Source organism: Peromyscus leucopus, chromosome 5, assembly GCF_004664715.2.
Source record: "Peromyscus leucopus breed LL Stock chromosome 5, UCI_PerLeu_2.1, whole genome shotgun sequence".
Taxonomy (NCBI): domain Eukaryota; kingdom Metazoa; phylum Chordata; class Mammalia; order Rodentia; family Cricetidae; genus Peromyscus; species Peromyscus leucopus.
Window position 1 is genome coordinate 115,110,006 of NC_051067.1, and position 13,610 is coordinate 115,123,615.

Below are 13,610 nucleotides of genomic sequence, written 5' to 3' on the forward strand. Positions count from 1 at the left end.
CCCCCTCCTGCCCCCTCTCCTCCCCCCCAGCCCATGCCCCGTTCCCATTTATTTTAAAGTTACCATACAAAGTAAAGATTTTCATTATAGCCTTTTAATTCATAATTTGTTTCTGATGATCTTCCTCTTCCACTCCCCTCCTGCTGCCCATGCTCACCTCCTACTCACCCTTTTTCTCCTCCTAATGGACCCCATTCCATTTCCATGCCATATGTATTCTAGTACTCTCCTCCCCCTCATCCCTACCTTGAGATTTTTTCTCTCTCATGGTTTTTTCTAGTTTTATGACTTACACTCAACACACACACACACACACACACACACACACACACACACACACTCCTAAGATCTGCACATTCATTTCCCTGAAGGTATCATAGTTTTATTTTCAACCACATCTGAATAAAATCCCATTGTATGTTTGTACCATGCTTTTCTTTATCTGTGCATCTGCTGTTGGACATCAAGCCTCCTATGAATAGAGCGGCTATAAACATGGATTCCAAGTATCTCTCTGTGAAGACCTAACATCCTTGGGTTTCCAACCAAATATAACTTCTGAGAAATTTCCACACTGATTTCCATAGTGGTTACACCAGCTCACACTCCCACCAGTGGTAAATAAGGGTTCCTCTTTCCCATCCTCTGAGCTGGCATTTGTTTGCTTGTCAATAGCCACTGTTACTGGAATGAGGTAGACTCTCAAGTCAGTGTTAATGTGCATTTCCCTGATGGCTCAGGATTGTTCAATATTTTTCCAAATACATATTGGCCCTTTATAGTTCTTTGAGAACTATCAGTTCAGTTCACTGGCCTATTTATTAACTGGAAGATTTGCTTTTTGCGTATTAGATGTTCACAGTTCCTTCTCCTAGATGCAAACCTCCTATTTGATGTATAATTAGCAAAGACTTGTTCCCATTCTGTAGGCAGACTCTTCATTCTGGCTATTGTTCCTTTGCAGGAGTGTTTGAATTTCATGTGACCCCATCATCAATTCTTGGAACTATTTCTTGTGCTAATAAAGTCCTTTTCAGAAAGTCATTGCCTAGCCCTTGTCAAATGTTTCCCTGTGATTTCTTCTGGCAGTTTCAAAGGTCCAGGTCTGATACTTAAGGTCTTCCACCCACTTGGAATTTATTTTGTGTAAGGTGGGAGTTATGGATCTGGCTTTAGTCTTCAACTTGTAGCTATCCTATTTCCCCATAGCATTTGGTAAAGAGGTTTTCCTTATTTTATTTCAGGATTTCTTTTTATTATTTTAGTTACATATAGGTGTGTGTGTGTGTGTGTGTGTGTGTGTGTGTGTGTGTGTGTGTGTGTATATGTGCATGTGAGTATAGGTGGCTTTGGAGGAGGCCAGAGGTGTCAATTCTCTTGTTGCTGGAGGTATAGACTGTGGTGAGACACCTGACATGGGTGCTGAGTACCAGATGTGGTTCTCTTGGAAGAGCAGAAAGTGCTCTTAATCACTCAACCATCTTTCCAGACCTGTCATCTTATTTTAAAAAGAGCATATCTGGGCAGTGAGGTGGCTCAGTGGGTCAAGGCTGTTGCCACCAAGCTTGAGTTCTATAACTGGAACTCAGTGTGGAAAAGGAGGGGACTCACATGCTCAAAGGAGAGTACTGGTTCTGTAATCTTCACAGATGCCAAAGAAATTAAAGGGTGAAATTTCCAAAAAATATTAAATGTGTAAGTACAGTAGATTCCATGGAAATGCTAGGGTTCTTCTAACAGTAGATTCCTCAGACTTGCCTGAGAGTATATAGGCTATAAATAAAGACAATGCACTTCACTCTCCAAAGTTTCCACCCTTCTCCTTTTCTGATAGAGGCAACTGGCTTCTCTACCTAGAGAGCAGAAGAAGGCTCTACTGAAAGTAGATGTATTATTAGATAAATCTTTTTCTGTCTCTACTGCCACTCACTGTCTTTAAATTCATAACAGGGGCAGTTCCCAACCCAACATATTATAAGAGAGACTGAATGGACTAACATGAAAAACTGAATTCCTGACATTGTTAGTTTATGTCAATTAAAAACAAGCTGCATTTAGATAGGAAGGAATTTGGAGTGTTTTAGCTCTCCCTCCCTCCCCCTCCACCCCCTCCCTCTCTCTCTCTCTCTCTCTTTGTGTGTGTGTGTGTGTGTGTGTGTGTGTGTGTGTAAATTCAAGAATTCATGGGTATGAGCATATTATACCATAATTCAGGAGTTATTATTTCAGTAAAAACACCTGGAGCTGATCATAAGAGCTTTCTTGACCCTGTGAAGCCATGATCAAATGGTAGTGTACCAAATAAATGAAGCAAACATATCTTTGTATAGTGAAGAGGAATCAGAGACTCAGAGAGGCAGGCAAGTTAAAATGATTTATGATGTATAGTCTGAGAGTCCACAACTTGGTATAAACGACCTGCCTTTTTCTTTGGGGAGTTCTCTGTCTTTGAAAAATTTGAAAAAGGAAGCAAGCCAAGATGGCCAGCCAGTTCCATCCAAAATACAAATAGGACTGGGTTGTAGATACATTAATCATCTTCTAATTGTTTTTCTCTCTTTTATTTTACAGTTGATATTTAGTATGGACCTTTATGGTCCATCACTTTTTGTGATTGTGATAAAGGATGGGGAACTGAGATTACCAAGGCTAATCTCAACTAGCAGTTGTTGACAAATATGTTGAAGGTTGTAAAACATTAAAAAATTAGGATTTGTAATTGCCTTTTTGGAAGTGGGTTTACAATTAAATATTGCTATATTAAAATAAGGTTATTTGCCATTAAAAATTTAAAAGCTGAGAGGTAGCTTAGTTGGCAAAGCTTTTTGCCTTGTGAGCAAGAAGACCTGTGTTGGATCCTAGAAATCATGTAAAAATGTCTGGCATTGTGGTGCACATGTGTAATACCAGCACTGAGGAGGAATAGTCAAGAGGATCCCTAAGACTTCCTCGCCATCTAGTCTAACCTAATTAGTGAGCTATAGGTTAATGAGAGACCCAGTCTCATTACTTTCCTGAGGATGACCCCTGAAGTTGTCCTCTAAGCCTCCACATTCATGTGTATACACACTCATATGTGCACCTGTAGGCAAACATGTGAACACAGACATTTTAAAAATTAAACAGTTTAAAGAAAATTGTTTTACTCACCTCATTTGTTAGATGAGTTCTTTTTTGTTTGCTTGTTTGTTGTTGTTGTTTGAGACAGGATTTCTGTGTCGCACTAGTTGTCCCAAAACTTGCTTTGTAGACTAGCAAAGATGTGCACCACCATGCCCAGCTCTGTAAGATGGGTTCTAAATAAACTATTTAATACATTTTATTGGATATAAGATTTCTGTTGAAGTTTTTAGTGTAGATTGAAAAATGTCAACAGCAGCCATGAGTAAATGAGGAGAATGCCAGAGAATCAGATGGCTTCTAAGATCTCTGAGGAGAGCTAGGATTACCTAGGACTCTAAGTAAATGTACACAGTCAACTAAAATCTATTTTGAAATGCTAGATCCACACTGTGTGCTTTTGTCAACTCATCTGAGTTATTCCTCAGGGAAGAATCGCTACATCAGCAACTTACTATGACAGATGTCATTGGAGTCTATTCCCACTAAGTGAAAGAAATCACGTGTTATTACATAATTCTTCAATAATATGATTGATTATGAATGGAAAGAGCTGCCCTATAAACTATGCATTACACTGGAACATACTTGATCCAATAGCCAGATGTACAGGCCTCCTTCATATAGATATATGTTAAAATATTTATGAGTATTTCTGTAAACACTTAAAATAAACAATGATGTTCTTATTGTCCCAAAATGCAGGCATAATGTTAATATATGGTTCTTCATGAAGTGGTCAATTAGTTCTTGACTCTTGCATCTGTAATTATCAATACAATCATTCTATCTAAATATATACCTAGTTCTCTTGATGGAATTTGTCAAAAATATCTTCTAGTGCTTTAAGATTAATGGCATTTACTTCTATGTTTGACATTATATACATTAGTTTTATTTTAATTTTTCTTCTGGAATTGTATTTTACTGAAAGCCATTTTTTAAGACTTATTCTTTTTCTATGTGGTTATGTAATATATTCAATTAATGATGGGAGATATTTGCTTCTATATTTCATTAGTTACCATTATTAGCTCTGTGAGTTTCATTGTGGTGACGCTCACCTATCTCGAGTTACCTGGGGCAAATTATTCTCAGTTATTTCCAATTGAAAATATGGGGGCCACTGAGACCAGTGTTTCTATAAAGTATATAGACAACTTTATCCCACCTCATTTCTTTCTTTTCAAACCAGCTGAATGAAGATAAGTATGACTTTGCAGTTAAGACTTAGTTATAACAGCAGGATTTCTCACAGAGTGGTGGCCACCTCCATGTAGTCCCAATTACATTATCTTCTATGGGAGCTGTGCTTCGGCATGCACATGAGCCAATAATGCCAAATGAGATGCTTCTTGCTGGAGGCCAGGCAACCATGATGAGGTCAGCTTCAGAGTCAGAATAAAATGGGAATGGAAATAAAGTTCTTATTTTAAGACTGCAGATTCTTTAAGACTGTTTGATCTGTTTTTAATCTGGTTGGAACTGGATTGAGGAGCTAGCAATATTTCAAGCCATTATTTCTCGAGAAATATGTGATAGTTATAAATGGCTAGGATAAAATTAATTCACTTTTTTTTGAAACATTGTGTTTGTTATTTAAATTTTCCTCCTAACAAGATTTTGTGAGTGGGAGGCTTATTTCATTTAAGTTGCCATGGTAAAGTAACTCAGACAAGGACATTTATAAACAATAGAAGTGTACTACTCAGTCCAGGAGAATTCATCCAAGTCCTAGGAGCCAGAGGAGTCAGTGTCTGGCAAGGGGATGACTTTCAATTTTTAAATACAGTCTTTTGCTGCTCTGTTCCATGGTAGAAAATATAAACCATTCTATTAGGACCATTTCATAAAGGAACTAGTCCTGCTCATGAAGGGAGGTCTCTCACGACCTAATTATCTCCCAAAAGCCGAACCTTTCACATGGTTGCCTTGGGGAACAAGTGTCAACATGTGCATTGGGAATGGAGTGTAAATATTCAGAACACAGAAGTAGGTGGTATTATAATTAGAAGCATAAAGTTCTAAATTGACCAACCAAATTGCGTTTTTCACAAAATCACAGACTCCTCATTCATTTCTTCATCCAAGCACTTATCAAACATCTAGGTGTTCATTGAGATCCTTTTCCAGACATGAGAGATGTAGTCACATGTCATTCTAATATCTAGCTTGCCTGTCGATCTTGCAGTTTTAGAAATTCTAGGACTCAGAAACTCCATTCACTTGAATGCTTGAGGAATCTGCTCTATGGAGGATGGAATTCCATCATGAGACAAAAACAGAACATAGGTTGGTCTAGATCCTTAGAGTCTTTCTTTCCTAGACCATTGTGAGAGAGCTCTGTGGATTCATCATTCTCTGGGGTCTGGCCAGTGATCCTGGAAGTATAGACCAATACCATGCAACATAAATTTCCATGTACTTATTAATCATGAAGACCCGTAGATGTGATAAACAGAATGTGACAATTTATACTCTCAAAGGCATCCTTTTCCTGATAGTAAACTCTGGGCTAGACCTATAAGACTTTCAGTCAGAGTGGTAGTTGAATCATATTTGTTGAGAATTTCAACAAAGTGAGCTGAAATTGAAAAAAAAAAATTAAAGATTCTGAAAGCATTCTTTTTATATAAATGCCTGCATCCTTCTCTCACTTCCTCCTCTACCCTGGTTAGTTCATGGTACACTTTGCCATATTTTAATTCAAAAGCAATCTACCATCATCTACCTGTTTATTTATCTGTCCTTGTCAGGTGGCACAATGCACAAGATGTCTTTAGTCACACTCAGCTTGAACATTAACACATAGCCTCAATAATATCACTAGAGACTGTAAAAACTGGAGTCACAAAATTAATACTAGATTCAAACTTAGGTCATGAAAAGTGAAAAACTCATCTTAAATTAAGGAATCATGACACATACAGGAAGTGCATATTACAACTGATTAAAAACAACAACAACAGAAGTTTCAAGGTTAGAATCTGTCACAGGGTGGAAAAGTAGAACATCATATATATTATTATTGCATCAATGATGGCAATCGTCTCTTATTCTTGCTTCTATCATCAATAATTCCCCATTCTAAATATGCCGATTTTCTACATATTAGGCTCTCATTGGCAAACCTAGTTTTCAACTTCCAGTTGAAACATACACTTGGTGTGTATAAAGATTATACCTGATTATTAATAATCATGAAGTAAAAGTTGTAGGAATCTTTGAAAGAAAAAGATGACAGAATATAAAATGTAATGGACCTCAGAAATTTAATATGAGGTTGAGAAAAGAACAATTTTTAGAAGATTAAGCTTATAGATGATGAGATAATAAGTGAGAACAGACAGGGCAGTGGTGGTGCATGCCTTTAATCCCAGTACTTGGGAGGCAGAGCCAGGCAGATCTCTGTGAGTTCGAGGCCAGCTTGGTCTGCAGAGGAAGATCCAGGACAGGCACCAAAACTACACAGAGAAATCCTGCCTTGAAAAAGAACAACAACAATAACAAAGTGAGAATTGAATGAAGTTGAGCAACATTTCACTTAGGTAATTTTTAAAGTTGGATTTATTTAGATAATTTTCACCCCAAATGTCTTTCTAGGATTAACTCTGAAGTAAGCCTATTTAAATTTTGCTCTTTAAAAGTAAGCCTATACTCTTAAATAGTAGCAATGAGGAGATGGAAAGATAGAGGGAAAGAAAAAAGAAATACAAAATAAAAAAAAAAAAAACCCCACAGCTCCAATGTGTAGTTTTTGCTCATCTCCATGTTCTGAACACACCCACCACACTACGGAAGGAAGAGCTGACAAGAAACAAATAGGGCTGACTATTTGGTGCAAGCTGGCTCCAGCACATGTCTGCTTTCAAACCTTGTATTCTTAATGGTGACCACAAAATGAGCTGTAATCCACATGCCAAGGGAGCAAGAGGGCTTCCTACACACTGTGTTACTGCCTCTTTATAGGTTTTAAGGCTGTGTTTTAGGGGTTGCTCATTTCCTCCTGAGTTCCCCAGATTCAATTACGGTTAATTGTGACCATAAAAACTATTAATCATTTGGCAAAGGCTACTTCTATGTGTGGGGAAATCTAGAGAATAGATTAACACATTAGGCAAGTAATAATGGCCTTTCCATTATAAAAGTTTTATTAGAAATAGCAATACATAGCATATAACTATCAACTGTTATTATTTATATTAACATTAAGCAAGTTTTAAAGAAAGTGAGTATAGAGGTCCAATTGCATTTCATCTGATTAACCTGTAAATGTTATTATTATTTTCCTACATTTAACTTCCACTCATGAGAGGCTTTAAAAGGGTCAATCTTTCCCTCCTCAGTAGAGTTTTTATGTCAGAAAACAAAGGCCTTGGCATCTATGCTCACTTTGACATTTCCCTGAGTTGACCATCTACAGCTCCCTATTCTTCTGCTGTAGATCTCCTTACTGTTCCTTCTTAAAACCATGTCCCAGAGGACTAAGACCTATGGAGTGTAGAGAAACAGCCAGAAACTGGGTAGGTGATCACCAAAAGAACTCTAGAGCATACGCTCTCCTTAGGAAATGACTGTCCTCTTCATTTGTCTCCAGGTAGTGATGAAGGGCTGATCTTCCCATCTGGATCAATGTGTCTGTCTCCTATCACAACACATAGAACATGGGTGACAAGGATAATTAGGTTTCACTTCCCCACACATCAGGTTGGTTCCTGAATTTTCTCTCCAGAGCACTGGACATATTGAACTAGACACTTACAACAACCTTGGCAAAGGTTTACATGTGAGACAGGAGGAGAATGGTCAAGGCCGGCATGGGTGAGGTAGTGAGACCATATCACAGAAAAGTAAATGTTAGATAATAAAGCATAAATAAAAACTGAACACACACACACACACACACACACACACACACACACACACACACACACTACCAGGTTCACAAGCAAAGGATTTTGTGGGAAAATTCTAGCATAGCAATATGAAACCCTGTCTTGGGGGTGGTATTTACCAGGCCAATAGAGGATCATTGATTCTCATAGAAATCAAATAGTCTTTGGATACACATGAATCATCAAATCCTCCTGGGAATTTGTACCCATTAGAGGCTTTGGGAGTTGAATGAGTGCAGGGAACTGATGTTGATCTTAGCAAGCACTGGAAGCTGCCTTTGATGGCACACATAATCTTCAGGGAGGAGCTGTTGTTGCCCACAGGTCTTGTGGTACAATTATGTCCTCACTCTCAATATGAAGGGAGTTGCCTCCTATTTTCAGTCATTAACATTCAAAGGGAACATAGTAAGTAGTAATTTAAAAAATCCTCTATCCTACCCTCCATCTCTGTCTCCTCTCCATCCTTGCCTCTTCTTTCCTCCCTTCTTTCCTTTTTTCTTTTTTCTCTCTCTCTTCATCTCACCTCCCATTCTTTTATTTGTTCTCTATCTCCTAGTATTATTGAGGTACAACTAACAAAATTAAATCTCTTTGTTGTTTGATACACATACACCCTGTTAAAGGATGACCACAAAGGAACTAAGAGTCCATTGCACCTTCTCGTGATCTTTTGTATGGTAAAAACGCTTGCTGTTTTTCAACAAATTTTAAGTATATGGTATATTATCATAAACTGTATTTATGCCTTACATTAGATCCCTTAATCTTTCATTAAAAAATAAAAGTGTATATCTTTTACCCAGCAGTTCACTTCCTCACCCCAGTTCCTGGTGAACATCTTTTTCTTTTCTATGAGTTAAGTTTTTTTTTTTTTTTTTTTTTTTTTTTTTTTTTTTTTTTTTTTTTTTTTTTTAAGATTACACATACAAGAATTACTGTGCTCCTTCTTAACCTTAGGATTAAACTGTTAACATTTAGGGATCCTTAAGTTCTATTATCTAAAAAGTATTATAGAGACTCCAGCTCAGTCCATCAGGCAAAGCAGGGTGAGTCCTGACCTCTAAGATTCTGAGCTTCAAACTTGAGCTTTCAGCTTTCTCTGCTGCTTGAATCTAGACAGCTAAATGTCAATCACCTTGAAAAAATGCTTCATGTATAAAATAATCAGAAAGAATAGATTACAGTGTACTCTTATTTCAAAGTATTATTCTTAGAAGTAAAAATGCATCTCCACATTCAGTTCTCCTCATCACAATGAGGCAGAGGCATGTATAAATCCCAAATTAGGGGTGATGGAACTCAGGTTTAGAGAGACTATGTCTTATGCTCAAGGATTAGTAGCCAAAAAGTGGCTTGAGTTCACATATTCAAGATGCATAAGTGTGGTAGTTTGAATGTATTTGGCCACCATAAGATCATAGAGTGTGGCACTACTAGGAGGTGTGACTTTGTTGGAGTAATATCGACTTGTTGAAGGAAGTGTGGTCTTGTTGGAGGAGGCTGGATGATATACACCCATCAGCCAAATATATTATGATATACACACCTAGGCCACTTTTTCCATTGGAAGTGTGTCACTGTGGGGGTGGGCTTTGAGGTCTTTTTCTCAAGCTTCACTCAGTGTGACAGTCAGTTGATTTCCTGTTACCTGAAAGATGTAGGACATTCATCTACTTCTCCAGCACTATGCTTGCCTGCATGCTGCCATGTTCCCCACCATGATGGACTGAACCTCTGAACTGTAAGCAAGCCCCCTCAATTAAATGTTTTCTTTATAAGAGTTGCTGTAGTCATGGTGTCTCCTCATAGCAATAGTAAACTCTAACTAAGACAATCAGACACTAATGTTTTACCATCTCTGGGACTGAGTGTGTGTGTGTGTGTGTGTGTGTGTGTGTGTGTGTGTGTGTGTGAAGGGAAATGGGTATATGCATTCATTTCATATATTTAAGAAAATTATCAACTGGATTACTTAGAGTTTGTAAAATGTATTAGGTTTTTCATCTGATTTTGCTTTTGATCTATCCCTGGTGTGCTTAGCAGACAATTCTGGATTATGACTTAGACATTTTTCATGAAGGAGAGAAAAGGGAAAAGCTATTATCCAAGTAAATCAAACTCACAGAATTATTTTCCTATAAAAAGTAGAACATTTGAAACTATATTTTTGGTTTTGTTTGCTTTTGGCTACACTTGTGTCATTTTCTTTGGCTGATTATTTATTGGATGTGAAAGGAAAACCCAGTTTTTAAAAACATACTTTGATTTGTGGAGTAAGCAGGCACATATGACATCTCAGGTCCTCCAGGGAAGTTGAGGGGAAAAGACAAGGAAATGGCTGTGAAGGAGTTAGAGCTGGACGATCCTCTGTAGGCAACTGGGTATTTATGGCTTAATATCTTGGAAACACATTTTGAGGTACTGGTTTAGCATTCCACCACCACAGGGAGAATTGATCCTCTTGTCCTTGCCTGGAGTCAGATGTAGTTAGATGAGATGAAGCTGATATTATTGATCTGCAATCTCACACCAGCCAAATGTTAACCAGCTATTAAAATCTGGAATCATGTCATGTCTCTCCTATTTTTTTTTTAATGACAGCCAATACAGAAGCATGCAGCATCACTCAGGATTCTACTCCCCCTGGAGAGTTTCCTTAATTTATTTGATCTTTAAGAATTCATTTTTAACAGTAAGCATCTGTGAAAAAGGTTTTTATCATGACTTTTGCCTATGGAAAAGTATAAAGGATGGCCTAGCTAGTGTGGTCCGGTTATTTTTTGGACATGCAAGCACAGCATTTCTTTTTACTAGGAAGCGATTTCCATAAAAATCTACACAATTATATATTATGTAAATTCTTTCACTCCGTAATGAATATTTTTATTCCTTGATTCAATTTAATGGTGGGAAGATCATAATGCCACTGAAAATGTGGAAACTTCTTCTTTGTAATGCCATCTGGGATTCTATGATATATGCCACATAGCTATATGGATTCAAAATTATATAAAATTGCTTACTTAACTTCAACTTTATGATCTTTAGAAGGATTTGATGTGTAATTGGGGGACCCATTCTATTTCATTTTATTGTGGGATCTTAGACATCTGCTTTCTAAAAAGTGAAAGAAAAAAAAAACAAAAATATATTTTAAAGTTTTCAATTAAAGAATGCTTACTCTTATTGTTACTGATGATTGCATAAAAGTCAAACAACAAAGAGAAATGTTGCATGTTTAACAACAACAAAAAGATCTTGGGGCTGGAGTCTTGGTTTAATCGTTAAGAGCACTTACTGCTCTTGCAGAAGACCTGGGTTCAATTCCCTCCACTGACATGATATCTGGTAACTACCTTTAACTCCAATTCCAGGTGACCCGATTCCATCTTCTGGCCTCTGTAGGCACTGCACTCATGTGGTTCACATGCAGACAAATACCCACACATATAAAATAAAATAAATAAATCTTTGGAAAAAAACATTTACCCAAACCTCTCAATCAAAAATAATTATTGTTTACATTTTATGGAGCTCAATGTAGAAGACATACACAAAAAGCAGGGCAGATTAATAAATAAAGACATAGAGTAATATAGGTACATAGACAGTTATGTAGAGAAAAATATTCTAGAATAAATTCTCTATCTTTCAATAAAATAATTTTATTGAACAAAAGCATAAAGGTGATGAAAATTAAACTCTGCAATATCTTGTACAATCTTGTCACCATAAAGGGGACAGGGAGTTAACCAGCACATCAAGGGTAACATTTGTGCTGGTCATGAAAGGACAAGAGGAATTTCCCAGGCAAACAATAGTGTATGCACAAGATAAAAGATTTTAATCAGTGAAGGAAATATTTGTGTTGTAGAACAGTGACTGACAGTTGGTTTTTAGATTAGAAGAGATGAATGGGAGAAGCAAAAATGTAGTTATGAGGCCATCATGATTCATACAGTGAGTGATGGTAAGGTCCCTTATTTTATCAGCATCTTCCGTTATTACTTTGAAAACTCATAAACAATCCAGTGAAAAATAGTTAACTGCACCATGGAATAAATACTGCCTCAAATGAAGGGCAACGTGGTTCTACACAAATACACAGAAAGAGTATCTATTTTCAGCATGGAAGGAAAGGAAAATAACATCAGGACTAATGATCAGCAAATTGCAAATTAAAGAGTAGCCCAGACTTCCTAGGTAGTTGGCTAGAGTGTTTCTGAGTCAGGAACTATTTGGATATATGGAACAATATGGATAAGGTGTTCAGACCCTCAAAGAAATGTTTTGTCAATAAAATAAGTAAAGCACCCATTAAACACGATGGCTTTGTCGGAACCAGAGATACAAAACTGAGGCACAACAGAAATCCTTTGAGGTAAATCAAAGACATGAGAGCATCTTTGAAGTCACGCAAACATCTTTGGTACTCAGTGCTATACACTGAAGCTCACAGTCATTCAGTAGTTGGACCAACACAGATAATTGGGCCATATGTCACCTACTATGGGAATCAATATCTTGTTTTCTGTTCTCATCCTCATTTTCAATCACCATCACTAATCAAGTTCAAATCTCTTAGAAGCATTTGTCTCTACAATGTTTCTAGAAAGTTATAATGATGATCAAAGGGCCAGGAAGAATTTTCATGGCATCAGTGCATGTACATGAAAAAGAGTTTCATCAGCAAAGGGAATATTTGGTTGTAGAATGATTACGGACAGCTGTCTTCACTATGTCGCCATTAAATCAAATGTCACTCACACATCCCCTTTCTACCTCTTTTAACACACAATAAAACACAATGGCAAATCTCATTTACTAACCCCAGTAAACCCTTAAAACTTTTCCTAGACCATCTGGAACTAGTGCTAAGTTCAAATATTTCAAGGTAACTAAAGGGAAATGGTGATGAAGCTGAATCTTCTTTTTTTTTTTCCTGCCTGTTTTGAAGGGATGGGTAGGATAGGGAAGGGAAAATGAAAATCCAAGAAGATGGATTTGAGCTTAGTTGGTGAAGGACATTGTCCATAGTTTAACTGAACAAACCACAATTGACTCCTTGAGGAGACCTGCAATTACCAGATACTCGTTATGCAATAGGAGGCATTTTGGAGGGTGGTGAGTGGCTACCAGTCATGTTTGGTAAGTGTTTTATGTGGAAAAACCTCATCTAATCCTAATAAACATGCCATGGAGGAGTCTTATTACCACCATTCCCATTTTTACGTGAGGAAAAGGAAGTGCTGATAGGCTAAATAACTGGCCCCATGCAAATCGAGGAGCTGAAGATGCTTACACTGAGAATATATGGTTAAACTAAGTGTTCTGTTTCCTTCTGACCTTGAGACTTAACTCTAGGCACTTGGCTGAGTGACACATTCCTTTGGAGTACACACACACACACACACACACACACACACACATACACACAGCACAGCCTCTTCTGATATGACGCTGCCTGTCACATTCAGAAACACTTGAAAAGAACCATCCCTGAAGGTCATGCATGGACAAGTGCTATAATGTGAAAGGAATTGGGATCCTAATTTGACAAAATGTTCCATTTGCATCTACTGTAGCTTTCTG